The sequence below is a fragment of the Hylobates moloch genome, unplaced genomic scaffold (assembly GCF_009828535.3).
Source record: "Hylobates moloch isolate HMO894 unplaced genomic scaffold, HMol_V3 SCAFFOLD_1, whole genome shotgun sequence".
Classification (NCBI taxonomy): Eukaryota; Metazoa; Chordata; class Mammalia; order Primates; family Hylobatidae; genus Hylobates; species Hylobates moloch.
In genome coordinates, this window is record NW_026652276.1 from 96080907 (window position 1) to 96095849 (window position 14943).

General features: G+C 55.4%; 1 protein-coding gene and 1 pseudogene across 3 annotated transcripts in view; one reads left to right on the forward strand and one right to left on the reverse strand.

The window, feature by feature from the left end:
• The window catches only part of FBXL18 (F-box and leucine rich repeat protein 18), a 196509-nt gene that overhangs the window by 112971 nt on the left and 68595 nt on the right, over window positions 1-14943 (reverse strand). The gene's annotated exons all lie outside the window — the stretch shown is intronic.
• On the forward strand, window positions 12516-14137 carry LOC116809394 (protein S100-A11-like; annotated as a pseudogene).

A 14943-nucleotide genomic window follows, 5' to 3' on the forward strand; every position in this document is an offset into this window, starting at 1 on the left:
TGCCACTATGTCTGGCTGTTTTTTTTTTTTTTTTTTTGGAGACGGAGTCTCGCTCTGTTGCCCAGGCTGGAGTGCAGTGGCACGATCTTGGCTCACTGCAAGCTCCGCCTCCCGGGTTCACACCATTCTCCTGCCTCAGCCTCTCCGAGTAGCTGGGACTACAGGTGCCCGCCACCACGCCTGGCTATTTTTTTGTATTTTTAGTAGAGACGGGGTTTCACCGTCTCGATCTCCTGACCTCGTGATCCACCCGCCTCGGCCTCCCAAAGTGCTGGGATTACAAGCGTGAGCCACCACGCCCGGCCTGTCTGGCTGTTTTATTTTTTGTAAAGATGGGATCTTGCTATGTTGTCCAGGCTGGTCTCAAGTGATACTCCAGCCTGGGCCTCCCAAAGTGCTGGGATTACAGGCGTGAGCCACTGTGCCTGGTCTTCTCTAGTGCTTGGAGCACCAAATTCCTGCCTGCCACAGGGCCTTGGCACTTGCTGTGCTCCCAACATATCCTCCTGTCAGCCTCTCCCTAAATTGTCTCCTTGGTAGACTCCTATTCAGACTTCAAGGCCCAGCCCAAAAGACCCCTCCCTCTCTGGAAAGCCTTGCCAGTTCCACCACACAGAGCTTTTTTAGCTTTCTTACTTATCCTTCAGGGCTCAGTGTCAGCATCACCTCCTACAGGAAGTCCTCCCTGATCCCTAGACTGGTTCAGGACTCTTATAGTATTTTTTGTCACACTGGTCACAATGGATAACTAAGTGTATCTGTGTGATGATGGGTTTATGCTCTGCCTCACTGCTCCACAGGCAGGAATGACATCTGTTTGTTTCTTTTTTGAGACAGGGTCTCATTCTTGGCCCAGGCTGGAGTGCAATGGCTCGATCATAGCTCACTGCAGCCTCAAACTCTGGGGCTCAAGTGATCCTCCCACCTCAGTAGCTAGGACTACAAGTATACAACACCACACCTGGCTAATTTCTTTCTTTTTTTTTTTTTTTTTTTTTTGAGATGGAGTCTTTCCCTGTCGCCCAGGCTGGAGTGCAGTGGTGTAATCTTCAGCTCGATGTAACCTCCACCCCCAAGGTTCAGGCAATTCTCCTGCCTCAGCCTCCTGAATAGCTGGGACTACAGGCGCGCACCACTAGGCCCGGCTAATTTTTGTCTCAACTATGAGACAGGGTTTCACAATGTTAGCCAGGCTGGTCTCGAACTCCTGACCTTGTGATCCACCCATCTCAGCCTCCCAAAGTGCTGGGATTACAGGCATGAGCCACTGTGCCCAGCCACATTTCTTGTACTTTTTGTAGAGATGGGGCTTTCCCTTGTTGCCCCGGCTGGTCTCAAACTCCTGGACTCAAGCAATCCCCCTGCCTCAGCCTCCCAAAGTCTGGGATTACAGGTGCAAGCCACCACATCTGGCCTTGATACCTGTTTTGATCACTTTGGGATCATGGCATATAGTTAGGACTCAATAAACTCAGTTCCTACTTGCACATAGGAAGAAAGGAAGGAAGGAGGAAGGGAAGGAAGGAAGGGAAGGAGGGAGGAGGGAAGGAATAAAGGAAGGAAAGAAGGAGGGAGGAAGGAAGGAATAAAGGAAGGAAGGAGAGAGGGAGGGAAGGAAGGGAGGGAGGGAAGGAAGAAGGGAGGGAAGGAAGGGAAGAAGGAAGGAGGAAGGGAGGGAGAGAGGGAAGAAGGAGAGGGAAGGAGAGGAAAGGAAAGGAGAGGAGAGAGGGAGAGAGGGCAGACCTCGTTCTATGTTGAAGGGACAGAAGGAACATCCAGAATGGATGTGTCTGTCAAGTGAGTGAGCGTCCTGTCCTAAGAGTGTGTCCCAGGAGGGTGTGGGCACACCCTTGGCAGGAAGGGTGTCCCGGGACTGCCTGAGCTCTTGAGGAATAGCGCTAGGGAGGAGAGGGCTGGGCCGGCTTGGGGCTCACACCTTTCGAGGATGTCAGAGAGGAGGGTGTGTCACAGGAAGTGCCTGGGTCTCTGGGCTGACTCACTGGGACTCTGATTATATTAATACTCAGACGCCAGACTGCAGCCTGTTCTCCAGAGGCCCCCAGGGGAATGAATCAATGACTGTCTGATATCCTGAATGTGTGTGAGAGGCTGACCTGGAGGAGGCCATTAACCCAGCTTGAGGAACTGGCAAGGCTTTCCTGAGGAAGGGTCTTTTGGGCTGGGCCTTGAAGTCTGAATAGGAGTCCACCAAGGAGACAATTTAGGGAGGGCTTGACAGGAGGGGATGTTGGGGAAACCAAGTATCTGATGTGCCTGGGCCCTTTGGGAAGTGTCTGGAGAGACTTTGGTGGGGAGGTCTGGACTGGACACCATTTCTTTCCTGGCCAGCACCCAGTAAAGTAAGTGAAAAGGCTGGGCGTGGTGGCTCATGCCTGTAATCTCAGCACTTTCAGAGGCCGAGGCAGGAGGATCACCTGAGGTCGGAAGTTCAAGACCAGCCTGGCCAACACAGTGAAACCCCATCTCTACTAAAAAACAGAAAAAAAGAAATAGCTGGGCATGGTGGCTCACGCCTGTAATCCCAGCTATTTGGGAGGCTGAGGCAGGAGAATCGCTCCAACCCAGGAGGCCGAGGTTGCAGTGAGCCAAGTTCGCACTACTGCACTCCAGCACTCCAGCCTGGGCAGCAGAGCAAGACTCTGTCTCAAAAAAGAAAAAAAAAAAAGGCCGGGTGCGGTGGCTCACGCCTGTAATCTCAGCACTTTGGGAGGCTGAGACGGGCGGATCATGAGGTCAAGAGATCAAGACCATCCTGGCTAACATGGTGAAACCCCGTCTCTACCAAAAATACAAAAAATTAGCCGGGCGTGGTGGCGGGCGCCTGTAGTCCCAGCTCCTCGGGAGGCTGAGGCAGGAGAATGGCGTGAACCCAGGAGGCAGAGCTTGCAGTGAGCTGAGATTGCGCCACTGCACTCCAGTCTGGGTGACAGAGCGAGACTCCGTCTCAAAAAAAAAGAAAAGTGTTGGGGATATCTGGAGTGAGAAAGTCTACTTGGATGAATTCCATTGAGAAAGTCTAGTTGGATGAGGAGGTTTGTGGCATGGGCGCTGGGTGAGCCCTCTTAGCACTGCCTACCCCCTTCTCTCTGCCCCGATCCATCCCAAGACACAGCGTGGGACAGGAAGTCAGAGGGGACCCTGGGTGCTCGAAGCAATGGACTGGACCCATTGTACAGATGGGAAGACTGAGGTGAGCAGGGACAGAGCCCACGCTTACACACCTGAGCTGAGTTTGGGTTCTGGAGCCCATGAAGGCAAGAGACAGGCTTCCCTGGAGTTAGGCTCCACACAGAGGCGCGCACCACTAGGCCCGGCTAATTTTTGTCTCAGTTTCCCAGCGCTGGGGGCACTGGGAGACCTGCCAAAAAACTTAGCAGAAAGTAGGCACTAGAATTCTGGATCAGGCCTCCCAGCTAACAGCCGTGGGACCTCTGGGCTTCCTTCCCCCAAAGCTGGGGGAAGGTGACCTTTTCCTCCCCCTCAGCCCTGGCCCAGAGAAGAAAACAGAGCTTGCAAGGTCACACAGCAAGAATGTGGCACTGGAACTCAGCTAAGAGGTGGGAGAGGGCCTTGGAATCTAGAGATTAGCTGGTGTCTGGAATGCGTGGGGCAGGAGTGTCCTCAGAGGAGGACCGCAGGGCTGGGCATGGGCTCAGGAGCTGCGGCTTTGTTCCCTAAGGGCAATGGGGAGCCATGGAGGGTATGAGAGCAGGAGAGAAGCAAAAGATGTTTCAGGAGGTGGCTCTACATTATAAAGGACCCAAGAGGAGTCCAACACAGACCCTGTGACCTTGGATTTCAGATTTCTCTCCGCCTCTGGCCAAGTAAAAGTTTGTGTTAGAAATTGTAATAATGGCCGGGCGCGGTGGCTCACGCCTGTAATCCCAGCACTTTGGGAGGCCGAGGCGGGCGGATCACGAGGTCAGGAGATCGAGACCATCCTGGCTAACACAGTGAAACCCCGTCTCTACTAAAAATACAAAAAATTAGCCGGGCGAGATGACGGGCGCCTGTAGTCCCAGCTACTCGGGAGGCTGAGGCAGGAGAATGGCGTGAACCCCGGGGGGCGGAGCCTGCAGTGAGCCGAGATCGCGCCACTGCACTCCAGCCTGGGCGACAGCGAGACTCTGCCTCAAAAAAAAAAAAAAAAAAAAAAAAGAAATTATAATAATGGGCCGGGCGTAGTGGCTCATGCCTGTAATCCCAGCACTTTGGGAGGCCAAGGCATGTGGATCACGAGGTCAAGAGATAGATACCATCCTGGCTAACATGGTGAAACCCCATCTCTACTAAAAATATAAAAATTAGCCAGGCATGGTGGCACGTACCTGTAGTCCCAGTTACTCAGGAGGCTGAGGCAGGAGAATTGCTTGAATCCGGGAGGTGGAGGTTGCAATGAGCTGAGATTGCGCCACTGCACTCCAGCCTGCCAATAGAGTGAGACTCCGTCTCAAAAAAAAAAAAAGACGTTGTAATAATGGGTTGGGTACAGTGGCTCACGCCTGTAATCCCAGCACTTTGGGTGGCCGAGGAGGACAGATCACTTGAGGTCAGGAGTTCAAGACCAGCCTGGCCAACATGGCAAAACCCCATCTCTACTAAAAATACAAAATTAGCCAGGGGTGATGGCATATGCCTGTAATCCTAGCTACTCCAGAGGCTGAGGCAGGAGAATCGCTTGAACCCGGGAGGCAGAGGTTATGGTGAGCCGAGATGGCGCCATTGCACTCCAGCCTGAGCAACAAGAGTGAAACTCCATCTCAAAAAATAATAATAATAATAATAATAATAATACTAGTAACAACCTGTGTGTCTGTGTTGCTTTTTCCGTTTTTTGAGCTTTATAATTTGATTTTGCCCCCATGGCAACTCCGAGATGTAGGCAGGGCAGCTGTCATCTCACCAGTTTATTTTATATTTTATTTTATTCTATTTTTATAGAGATGGCTGGGGGGAGTCTCACTATGTTGGCCAGGCTGGTCTCGAACTCCTGGCCCCAAGCAATCCTCCCACCTCAGCCTCCCAAAGTCATCACACCATTTTATAGCTGCAGGTCCTTGGGCCAGTAGTTGCGGTTGGTGTGTGCAGCTCCCACACCTTCCATCAGGGCGTTGCTCACCTGGGTGAGGGGAGGTGGTGAACCCCTGGCTAAGACCCCCTGTCCCTTCTGGCCCAGATGTCCTTCAGAGGTCATCAGGAGCCAGACCCTGTACTGCTCTGTCCCTGTCAATCCCCAACAGAGGCACAGGCCCCCGTTTCCTCATCTGTAAAATGGGGTGGGCCGAGCGCAGTGGCTCATGCCTGTAATCCCAGCATTTTGGGAGGCCGAGGCGGGTGGATCACTTGAGTTCAGGAGTTCAAGACCAGCCTGGTCAACATGGCGAAATCCTGTCTCTACTAAAAATACAAAAAAATTAGCCGGGCATGGTGGCACACACCTGTAATCCCAGCTACTTGGGAGGCTGAGACAGGAGAATCGCTTGAACCCAGGAGGCGGAGGTTGCAGTGAGCCGAGATCACACCACTGGACTGCAGCCTGGGCGACAGAATGAGACTCTGTCTCAAAAAATAATAAAATAAAATAAAATAAAATAAAATAAAATAAAATAAAATGCGGTGGAAATCTGCTGTATGGAGTTCCTGGGAGGACAATGCCAAGGTGTCCAGGAATCAGACCAGCGCTGCCCGCAGCTCCTGTGCTAGTAAAACGTTAGCTGTCATTACTGCTTACGCGCCCAGGGAGGAATCAGGAGCCACTGGCCTCTCTGTGGGTTCTAGGGAAGGAGGGCAGGGGAGGTACAGAGAGGAGGAGCACGGTGTTCAAGGATCGGATGGAGGCTGAGCTTCCTGGCCATGCCTTAGCTCACACCCAGGGACCTGAGTCCAGCGCAGAGGACAAAGGGCAAAAGGCAGGGTCTGGAGTCCGGCCTCTCCCTGTCATCCAGGGGCCACTCCGGGCATTATCTAGGCTTTTTTTTTTTTTGAGACGGAGTCTTGCTCTGGTGCCCAGGCTGGAGTACAGTGGCGCGATCTTGGCTCACTGTAAGCTCTGCCTCTCAGGTTCATGCCATTCTCCTGCCTCAGCCTCTGGAGTGGCTAGGACTACAGGCGCCCGCCACCTCGCCCAGCTACTTTTTTGTATTTTTAGTAGAGACGGGGTTTCACCATGTTAGCCAGGATGGTCTTGATCTCCTGACCTCGTGATCTGCCCACCTCCGCCTCCCAAAGTGGTGGGATTACAGGCGTGAGCCACCGCGCCTGGCCTATCTAGGCTTAATCATGACAGCCATCCTTCCCTAAGGGTGCACCAGGTGGGGTGCGGGCCCTCTATCTCTGAGCTTTTGCAAGCAGGCCCCCTCTGCCCCCACCTGCCCACTGAACCATCACCCTCTGCCTTGGGGCAGGGAGCAGATATGTTACCGTCCAGAAATGGAGGCCCAGAGGCTCCCAGAAGAGGGAGGTGAGTGTCAAAATGCCACAGTGCATTCCTTCCTGGGGGAGCTGAACCAGAGGCCACGCCCAGCCACAGCCCTGACACTCTGACACTGGACATTTCTGGGTGGGTTGTAAGAAGTCACAGCCTGAGGCCAGGCACGGTGGCTCAGGCCTGTAATCCCAGCACTTTGGGAAGGTGAGGCAGGAGGGTCACTTGAGCCTGTAATCCCAGCAATTTGGGAAGCTGAGGCAGGAGGATCACTTGAACCCAGGAGTTTGAGACCAGCCTGGGCAACATGGTTAGACCCCATCTCTACAAAAAAAAAAAATACAAAAATTAGCGGGGTGTGGTAGCACATGCCTGTAGTCCCAGCTACTCAGGAGGCTAAGGTGGGAAGATCACTTGAACCCAGGAGTTTAAGACTAGCCTAGGCAGTATAGGGAGACCCCATCTCTACCAAAAAAAACATTGAAAATCAGATGCACGTGGTGGCTCACACCTATAATCCCAGCACTTTGGGAGGTCAAGGTAGGAGGATCACTTGAGCCCAAGAGTTTGAAACCAGCCTTGGCCACAAAGTGAGACCCTCTCTCTACTAAAAATTAGCTGGGTGTGGTGGCACTCGCCTGTGGTCCCAGCTACTAGGGAGGCTGAGGTGGGAGGATCATTTGAGCCTGGGAGGTGAAGGCTACGATGAGCCATGATCAGACCACTGCACTGCAGCCTGGGTGAGAGAGTGAGACCCTGTTTCAAAAGAAAAAAAAAGAAAGAAAAGAAAACCAATAAATCACAGCCTGTCAGGCGGCTCATGGGGACCCTCCTTGGGAATATCTAGAACAACATTCCTGGTGTCTGGAGCTGTCTAGTCAGTCCTTACGGCCCAGCAGCAGATCAGAACTTTGCCTCATCCCAGGGTTAGCCCTGCCGTGTCTGGCCTCAAAATTCCCATCTGTATAATGGAGCCAATGGCCTCCTAGGGCCCTAGGTGGACGCTGGACAACCCGGGTGGGGCAGAGTGGGTGGCATTTGGAGCAAGATTTCCCTGCTGGGAGTCCCTGGCCCCAGACAAGGGTCCTTCTGGAATCCCAGAGCTGTGTGTGTGTGTGTGTGTGTGTGTGTACACACAAGTGCACTGGGGAGGGTGCTCGTTCAGAGCTAATTAGAGGTGTTGGCCCCATCTGCCCCAAGTCGGTGATCCCTCAGATCTCTCTGATGCCCAAGAAGAGGCTGATCCGCCCCCTTCCCCAGACGGGCCTTCTGGCATGGTCGGGGTTCGAACCGCAGGGCCAGGGCTAGAGTCTCAGCTAGGGGTGCGGGGAGGCCTCTGCCCGGGCTGAGTGGATAGTTGTTATCGGGCGCTCCCAGGCCCGCGCGCCTCACGTGTGCCGCAGCTCGCGGCGCCTCCCGCGTCCCAGAGCCGCGAGGCGCTCCGGGAGATAAGCCAGGCAGGGTGCGAGTCCAGAGCGGACCCGGCCGGCCCCCAGCCCGCCCCTCGCCGGCCCCCACCCCGCCCCTCGGCCGGCCCGGCCCACTTGGCCCGAGTTCCTCTCCATAAAAGGCGAGGTTTGGGAGCGCCCGGGGAGGGGGCGTTGGGTCCACGGGCCGCCCCCGCCCACCGTGTTCCCCTCCCCCACTGCGAGCCCTCGCCGGGCCAGGGGGTGCAGCCCAGCCCCCCTGCCGCGACCCCCACCCCGGGCCCCTAGACCACGACCATGACCCCAGTCCCACTCCGGATCGGGCCCACAGCACCCCCCCCGGTCCCCGCGAGTCCCGCGCTCTCTGTCCCCATTTTGCGATTGAAGAAACTGAGGCCCGCAGCCTGGCCCGGCTGGGGACACGGGGTTGGGGACTGAACGGCCGGAAACTCCACACGTGCCTCCAGGTGGCAAGCCAGCTCCTCATAGGCGCACACGAACCCTTCTGCAAGTGGGGTGCATGTGTATTTTTACACCTGTAGGGATTGGGGGCCTCAGGGATGGGCCCTCCCCCGCACGTAGACTAGAACCCCGCCCCCCCAGCGCTGCCACTTAGCTCTTACGTGACCCTGGGCACACGATACTTATACTCACAGCCTCAGTTTCCCTGTCTGTTAAATGGGAGGTTTGCATCTGCCGGGTTTGCACAACGGGCTGTGCAAAGTACAACACCCAGCCCAGGGTCAGTACAGGGGGACAGGAGGAATGGGGCAAGGGCGGGGTCCGGCGCACCCCTAGCCCCTGCCCTGCCGCATACACCCCTCTCAGAAGAACCTGCATTTGAGGTGAGACGGATCGGACCTAAGCCCGCCCCAACAAGACTGCAGTGAGACTTAGACATAAGGCACACCATCAAGCAAACACCGGGTGCTCCATAAATGCAGCTGCGCCCTCCCGCCCCACCCCACTGGGGAGCGTGAGTCAGCTCGGTCCAGGCGAGGCTGGGAAGCCGAGCCTTGGCTCTCATCTGGCTCCACCCGCCTGGCTCTGGGGCCGGGGCAGGTCTCGCCTCTCTCTGGGCCTCAGTTTCCCCTCTGCCTGCTGCAGGCCAGGGCCGGGCCTGACCCCCTAGGGGGCGGAGGGAGGTGAGGAGCCGGGCAAGGGGGAGCCTGGGGGGCCCTTGGGGGAGCGCGCCCCCTCCCGCCCCCGGCCCGTGGCCGCTGTGGCTCCGAGGCAGGGTGGGCCCTGAGCCGGCCACGTCCGCGGCCCACGAGTCCGCCATAAAAGGCAAACGGCGCGGGTCGCTCTGCCAAACTTAGTCATCCGGCCCGCCGGCAGCCGCAGCGACTTCCTCCACGGGCTTCCCGTTTTCGGAGCGGGGCCCGGAGGGGGTCCGAGGTGTGGCCGCGACTTTCGAAATGCCCGGCGGCTTCTCCGAAGGGGCGGCGGAGGGGGCGCCCTCGGAGCCATGAGGGGAAGGGGGTATCGGCCGGGTGGGGGAGGGGATCGCCCCCGCCCTGCCCCGCCCTCCGGAATGAGCCCGCGGCTCCTTAACCCCTGAGCTGCCAGGGGGAAGGGGCTGGGCTCTGGCCGGGCTCGGGGGGGCAGGGCGAGGATCCCTGGGTCCAGCAGGGAGTGGCCTCCCGGAAGACTCCGGCGATGGAGGCCCAAGTGCCTGCTCCGAGAAATCTCAGCGAGGCCTCCTTGGGAGAAAAGTGCAAGGCGGTGACGTCCAGTCTGTAAAATGTGAAAAACGCCCAGGCCGAAACCACCCAGAATCCGTTCCTGCAGGGAGGAGGGTGGGTGGGACTAACAGGGGATCAGTCACTGCGCCAAGGCAGGGAGTAGCGCTATGGTGGACGACGGGGCTCTACCTCAGTGTTCCCCAGACACAGACGGGTTACTACTGTCTGGCCCCACTTATGTGAAGTTCTAGAACAAGCCCCACGTTTTCTGGTGACAGCAAACAGGTGGCATTATTTATAGATGTAGGGGCAGGTATTTATGGGAGGGGGAAGAGAGAAGAGCATGAGCTAGAGAGTGGAGGAGGGCATCCACTGATTCTGAGATCCTATATTTCTTTGAGAAAACAACTGAATAAAACAGCAAAATAATAATTGGTGGATTCGGGGCTGTATTATAGTACCTTCTGTACTTTTCTGTATCTTTGAAATATTTCGGCCTGGCGCGGTGGCTCCTGCCTGTAATCCCAGCACTTTGGGAGGCCAAGGTGAGCGGATCACCTGAGGTCGAGAGTTCGAGACCAGCCTGACTGACATGGAGAAACCTCATCTGTACTAAAAATACAAAATTAGCCAGGCGTGGTGGCGCATGCCTGTAATCCCAGCTACTCGGAGGCTGAGGCAGGCGAATTGCTTTAACCTGGGAGGCAGAGGTTGCGGTGAGCCGAGAACAGGCCATTGCACTCCCACCTGGGCAATCAGCAAAACTCCGTCTCAAAAAAAAAAAAAAAAAAAAAGAAAGATTTCACACTTTTGAAAAAAGGGAAGAAAGCGAAAGGATGAAGGCTCAGAGTTGGACATGGTGGTCAACCACTTTGACCCTCAGTTTCTTCTTCTATACCATGGGGCAGTAATCTCTTTGGGGGTAATTAAAATGATATGCGATAATGCATGCAAAGTGCCAAGTATGAGGCTTAGCTATAGAGTAGGTGCTCAACAAAGGGGTCTGGTGAGGGGCTGCCCTTTCTCCCCTGGGGGAAGGGAGGACTTGCTGAGGTGAGGGTCCTGGATGGGAAGGTCCTCGGCCCACAGCTCTCTGCACCCAGCTCTTGCCTGGCCCGACCTGGCCTGGTTGGGAAGGCTTGTGTTTCTGACAAATGGGGCCAGCCAATCCCAGGCCCTGCCTGTGCTGTTCCATCCTGTCCTGTCTTGTCCCCGTTGCCAGGATCACTCCGGGTGAGACTCAGGGCCAGTGTACCCAACGGGACACAGGCAGGCAGGTCACCAGACCTCTGATTCCAGGCGGCTGGATCTTCAGGAAGCCTGTCTGGGCAGTGAGGACACTGGGGTGGCAGGTGCCAGCCGGTCAGGCCTGGAGCCCTGGCGGGAGTACTGTTGTGGGATCTTAGCCCAGAGAGCCCCAGAGGGCTGTGGGCGGCCAGAGCCGGCCTGGGAGGAGGGCAGGAGGGGGTGGGGTTAGGGGAAGGAAGAGAAAAGAGAAAGTAAAAGGAGAACAGCTACTTTTCCTGATGTTATTTTTGAACACCCGTGGGTATTGAGCCCTGCACCCAGGCTCTCTGAGAAAAGTCCCCCATGACCGTGATTGGGGAATTAAGACCCCAAGGCTAGGCGTGTGCCTGTAATCTCAGCACTTTGGGAGGTCAAGGCAGGAGGATTGCTTGAAGCTGGGAGTTTGAGACCAGCCTTGGTAATGTAGCAAGACCCCATCTCTACAAAAAAATTTAAAAATTAGCCAAGCATGGTGGTGCACATCTGTAGTCCCAGCCACTAGGGAGGCTAAAACAGGAGGATCACTTGAGTCCAGGAGGTCAAGGCTACAGTGAGCGGTGATTGTGCCACCGCACTTCCAACCTGGGCAACACAGTGAGACCCCGTCTCCAAAAAAAGAAGACTCCCAAATACAGCAAGATCAAGCAACTTGACCAAGGTGACCAGCTGAGAAGGGCAGTCAGGGGGAGCTGGGACCCAGGGAGAGAAAAAGAGAGAGATTGACAGACACATGGCTGGGGGGACTTGCAAGCCCTCGGGAGGGGGTAGGAAGCAGCTGCCGGGAATAGGTGCCCAAAGGAGCAGGAATGAGGGGTGGAGGGAAGGGCCTCATTTCTGGGGAAGGCCCAGGGAAGGGCCTCATTTCTGGGGAAGGCCCAGGGAAGGGCCAGGGTGCAGAGAAGCCAGTGACAGCTGGAGAGTTGGGACTGCCGCCAGGACAGACTAGACAGAGACTGCTCTTGGGTGCCACCTAGTGGGGACCTTCTTCGCTGTCATCCCTGAAGAGATGGACCTGTGATGTCCCCATCGGATGCCCCGCCCACCACGGGCATCCCCATCCCAATCATCCCTCACCCCCCCCAGGCTTGGGTCGCGTCCCCCCAGGCTTTGATGGACAAGTGGCCATGGAAAGCATGCTCAGCTGCCCCAGGGTTCTGCCATCACCCACCCACTAAACGGTCCAGGGACCCTGGGAGGTATTGCTTTCCCCTGTACACGGATGAGGAAACTGGCTGGGCATGGTGGGTCATGCCTGTAATCCCAGCACTTTGGGAGGCTGAAGCGGGTGGATCACCTGAGGTCAGGAGTTTGAGACCAGCCTGGCCAACACGGTGAAACTCCATCTCTAGTAAAATTACAAAAATTAGCCCGGCGTGGTGGCAGGAGCCTGTAACCCCAGCTACTCAGGAAGCTGAGGCAGGAGAATTGCTTGAACCCAGGAGATGATGGAGGTTGCAGTGAGCCAAGATGGCGCCATTGCACTCCAGCCTGGATGACAGAGCGAGACTCTGTCTCAAACAACAACAACAGCAACAATAAAACACAGATGAGGAAACTGAGGTCTAAAGGGGCGGCAGCACTTGCCCAGGGTCGTGGCCGACAAGTCGCCAAGCTGGGGAGTTTCCATGGGATCTAAGCCTGTCCCCAAGCAGCCCAGGGGACACAGACAGCATGCAGGCACACAATCGCACACCCCGCCACCCCTCAGCCTGCTGCATCGTCATTCCTGTGCAATTGGGCACCCCGAGTCTCCACATCGTGGGGGGCTCTGGGGTAGGCAGATGTAGCTGAGAGCCGGCACCCCATCCTGCGTCTGAGGAATCCAGTGTCCTTTCCCTGGCTGGAAGACTCGGTCACGGTAACGCCCTGTCCTGCAGGTTCCGCCTCTGCTGTGACCTCCACCCATTACCTAAATGCAGATTTCCGATTTCCGATTTCCGAGGTTAGCCTGGAAGGAAATAGCTTATACTGTACTGCTAAAGCATGGCAAAGGAAGCAGTTTCCATCAACAGGAGTCTGTGGGCTGGGTGTGGTGGCTCACGCTTGCAACACCAGTAGCTTGGGAGGTTGATGCAGGACTGCTTGAAGCCAGGAGGCTGAGGCTGCAGTGAGCTATGATTGTACCACTGCACTCCAGCCTGGGAAACAGAGTGAGACTGTGTCCCCAAAACGTACATTAATAAAATTAAATTAAATAAGGGATGGGTTTTTTGTTTTGTTTTGTTTTGTTTTGTTTTTTTGAGACAGAGTCTCACTCTGTCACCCAGGCTGGAGTGCAGTGGCACGATATCGGCTCACTGCAACCACCGCCTCCCGAGTTTAAGCGATTCTCCTGCCTCAGCCTCCCAAGTAGCTGGGACTACAGGCACCTGCCACCGCGCCCGGCTAATTTTTTTTTTTTTTTTTGAAACGGAGTCTCGCTCTGTCGCCCAGGCTGGAGTGCAGTGGCGCAATCTCAGCTCACTGCAAGCTCCGCCTCCCGGGTTCATGCCATTCTCCTGCCTCAGCCTCCAAGTAGCTGGGACTACAGGCGCCCGCCACCACACCCGGCTATTTTTTTTTTTTGTATTTTTAGTAGAGACGGGGTTTCACCGTGGTCTCGATCTCCTGACCTCGTGATCCGCCCGCCTCGGCCTCCCAAAGTGCTGGGATTACAAGCGTGAGCCACTGCGCCCGGCCAATTAATTTTTTGTATTTTTAGTAGAGACGGGGTTTCGCCATGTTGGCCAGGCTGGTCTCGAACTCTCGAGCTCAGGCAATCCACCCGCCTCGGCCTCCCAAAGTGCTGGGATTACAGGTGTGAGCCACCACGCCCGGCCATGAGACAGAGTCTTGCCGTGTTGTCCAGGCTGGTCTCAGACTCCCGGGCTCAAGCAATCCTTTTACCTCGGCCTCCCACAGTGCTGAGGTTACAGGTGTGAGGCACTGCACCCAGCCAGGAAACTTTGATTAAGGCTCCTGTGCCTTGCTCAGCTCTAACACTGCAAAAATCTCCAGCCCTACAGAGACTGAGCATCGAGTCCCTGATTTCTCTTTTCCAGAAGTATGCGGGTAAGGGTGGTTATAACTGCACTCTCTCCAAGACGGAGTTCCTAAGCTTCATGAATGCAGAACTGGCTGCCTTCACAAAGAGCCAGAAGGACCCCAGTGTCCTTGACTGCATGATGAAGAAACTGGACACCAACAATGATGGGCAGCTAGATTTCTCAGAATTTCTTAATCTGATGGGTGGCCTAGCTATGGCTTGCCATGACTCCTTCCTCAAGGCTGTCCCTTCTCAGAAGCGGACCTGAGGACCCCTTGGGCCTGGCCTTCAAACCCACCCCCTTTTCTTCCAACCTTTCTGTCATCATCTCCGCAGCCCACACATCCCCTGAGCCCAGCACACCAACCACCTCATGCAGGGCTCACCTGCGGATAGTAATAAAACAATGTCACTTTTTTAAAACATGAAAAAAAAATTTCTTTTTTAAAGACAGGCCAGACCTAGTGGCTCATGCCTGTAATCCCAGCACTTTGGGAGGCCGAGGCGGGCGCATCGCCTGAGGTTAGGAGTTCGAGACCAGCCTGGCCAACATGGTGAAACCCTGTCTCTACTAAAAATACAAAAATTAGCTGAGCGTGGTGGGCACCTGTAATCCCAGCTACTTGGGAGGCTGAGGCAGGAGAATGGCTTGAACATGGGAGGCAGAGGCTGCAGGGAGCTGAGATAGCACCACTGCACTCCAACCTGGGCAACAGAGCAAGACTCCATCTCCAAAAAAATAAACAAATAAATAAAATGCCAAGAGTATGCTGATGTAAAGGTTTAAGTAGAAACTCTGGTTGTTTTACTCATGTGTGTAAACCAAGCCCCTGAGATGTGCCACCAAAATACAGAGTTTGTGGCTGGATCGGCCTGTAGCTGAGGCCCCTCTGCCACACTGACATAATCCTGATTAAAGAAAGAAAAGAGGGGGCAGGTGGATCACTTGAGGTCAGGAGTTTGAGACCAGAATGGCCAACATAACGAAAACCTCCTCTATTAAAAATACGAAAAACTAGCCGGGCGCGGTGGCTCACGCTTGTAATCCCAGCACTTTGGGAGGCCGAGGCGGGC